Source organism: Calliopsis andreniformis, unplaced genomic scaffold (genome assembly GCF_051401765.1).
Source record: "Calliopsis andreniformis isolate RMS-2024a unplaced genomic scaffold, iyCalAndr_principal scaffold0442, whole genome shotgun sequence".
NCBI classification, from domain to species: Eukaryota; Metazoa; Arthropoda; class Insecta; order Hymenoptera; family Andrenidae; genus Calliopsis; species Calliopsis andreniformis.
The window spans coordinates 107,501-110,000 of NW_027480851.1; the positions used below are offsets into that span (position 1 = coordinate 107,501).

General features: G+C 53.4%; 2 non-coding genes across 2 annotated transcripts in view; both read left to right on the forward strand.

Moving 5' to 3' along the window:
• The window catches only part of LOC143187961 (small subunit ribosomal RNA), a 1,921-nt gene extending 1,894 nt beyond the window's left edge, over window positions 1-27 (forward strand). Inside the window, exon 1 of the ribosomal RNA XR_013003399.1 lies at window positions 1-27. This exon is cut by the window's left edge and continues 1,894 nt beyond it. This is a non-coding gene — a ribosomal RNA (small subunit ribosomal RNA).
• A 1,917-nt stretch (window positions 28-1,944) lies between these two features.
• LOC143187966 (5.8S ribosomal RNA) lies at window positions 1,945-2,099 on the forward strand. Its single transcript, XR_013003401.1, has one exon. It is a non-coding gene; the product is annotated as a 5.8S ribosomal RNA (ribosomal RNA).
• Window positions 2,100-2,500: the final 401 nt, after the last annotated feature.

Consider the following 2,500-nt stretch of genomic DNA (forward strand, 5'->3'; position numbering starts at 1 on the left):
GTAGGTGAACCTGCGGAAGGATCATTAATAAAGTCGTAACAAAAAGTCCTAAGAAAGAAAGATCATCAAAAAGTACACAAAATAACGCAGCGTGTGTGTGCGCGACGGCTTACGCGAGGAGGTCATGCAAACGTTCGGAGTACCTGGTTACTGAAAGCGTGTGTCTCTCCCGTCCGTCGCGCCCCGCCTGGCGTGTTAAGAATGAAAAAAGAGAATATGTCGAACGGCCATACGGCTTACGTGAAGGAGGTCTTTACATACGGAGTACGTAGTTACTCAGTTCGATGCTCCCGTCCGTACGCTGTGTCGGCAAACATATAAGCGCACACGAGCCCGCCAGCTCGAAAGCGATAGTCACGGACGTGTAAGAATAATGAATCGTGCAGCGCTCGCGTGAGGTGTGCCAGTTGATTCCATCGCCAACTCGATATCGGGGTATTTCATGCATCTCGTATGAAACACATTGTCCCGTCGTTGCGTGATGATTCGCTGCAACACCCGCCGCTGCCACGGTCATCTTCGCTCTGTACATTCGCTTCTGGCTGCTTGCGTGAGGCTCCTTGTAAGAAATGGGGAACGCGCAAAGGGAAAGGAAGCCCGCCAGTTCGAGAAGAACGTTTCTTTTTTTTTCCGTCGTGAGTACGCTGCCGATAGTTACAACGCTAGCGTGAGGTGTCGATCACCGATGTCATCGGGCAACATGATCGGGGTCTTGCATGCAATTTCGCATGGAGGACATTGTCCCGTCGTTGCGCGATGCTTCGTCGCACCCGCCGTTGTACGTACGCGCGGCATCTTCGATGGAGCGAAACTGTTCCTTCTCGACTGCCTGCGTGAGGCTTTGTCCCAGCGTTTACAAAGAGCCCGCCAGTTTGGGATGTATCGTTCCCTCCTCGGCGCGTAAGCATTGCGTCGATATATATAGCGCTTGCGTGAGGTGCATCTCCGATAGCCCCGTCGCCACAGCATGATATCGGGGTCTTTCATATCTTATGGAAGACATGGTCCCGTCGCTGCGCGATGTTTCGGTCACACACCCGCCGCTAATATATACGGTGCATACTCGCGCGGCAGAGAGAGGAGAGAGAGCGTGCTTGCCAGCTGCTTGCGCGAGGCTGCGCCCGTTTCTCCTATTTTCGGTGGGAATATGAAAAGCGAGCGAAGAAGAGGTTAAGGAGAAAAACCGATATGAGCGCACGAGTGCGAAAGCAAACGTGTTTTCCCATTCGCATCCCGCTCCCGGTGTTTCTTCGTCTCTTTACCTCGTTGTTCTCTCCGAACCGTCCCGCGGATGTGGACCCTCTCTTGAGAAAGAGAGAGGGCCCGGGTAACCTAGGACGCGACACGTATCCCGCGTCGATGTGCGGCCGTAGGGTACGTATTCCTGCCGTGTGAACAACAACTGTGGACCGGCTGTTAACAGCTTCGACTTTCGTGAGTCTGACTCCCAAGAATAATGAATTTGTGTGTGAATTTAACGGGATGAGAAAGACCGATCGAAGCCGGCTGCGAAGTCCGTTCTCATCGGCTATCCAAATCAGGAGGGGAATACGTACGTGCAGGGCGCTGCGACAATAAAATGGGGGGTGTCGTTTCAGAGGAGAACACCGTGGATGTACGTGGTTCACTTGATCGGGGTATCCCCGTCGGCTCCAATCGTACTCTCCAGGTTGTGATCCTAGGTTTTTAAATGTACTCTACGCCTGGCCGTTACGGGAACCGTTCGCAATTGCGTGGCGGTCTCCGTGCGGAACCGCATCCCAGAGACCCCTGTGTCGTCACTTTCGTTCGTTCGTATCTTACGTTCGGACGAAGTGTCGCGACGCCCGAACCTCCATCGACCGTGTGCTAGTTGGAGGCGCGGGTCTCGGATTCTTCCGAACCCGAGAACTATATACGAGTATGATATATATATATATACATGAACACAGAATATTAAAATACAACCCTGAACGGTGGATCACTTGGCTCGTGGGTCGATGAAGAACGCAGCTAATTGCGCGTCAACGTGTGAACTGCAGGACACATGAACATCGACATTTCGAACGCACATTGCGGTCCACGGATACAATTCCTGGACCACGCCTGGCTGAGGGTCGTTCACGTAACCTTAAGACTGCTTACGTTGGCATCTCGGTGTCACGTACGAGCGATTGTTGGACCGTTCGTCGGCGTTTGCCGCGGTCGCACGAAAACAAGCGAGAATACGCTCTAGACGTCATGGAGGGAAGAAGGTTGTGTGTACACGGCAGATGACTGGAGACATCGTCGTCATCGTCGTTGCTTTGTCGTTCCGGACTTGCGTGAGTGCTACTTTTCACACGGCGTCGTGAGTCGCTTAATTTGTCGACCGCCCGTGCGTGTATGTGCACCGCTCCGGACGCAAGCGCGCGGACGTACGATCATCGACCAGCCTCCGTGTCTCGCCAGATACCCTCGTGATTGTTAACAGACAGCGTTCGCTTTTCGTGCGAGTTTTCATCCGCGCTCCCGACGTAGT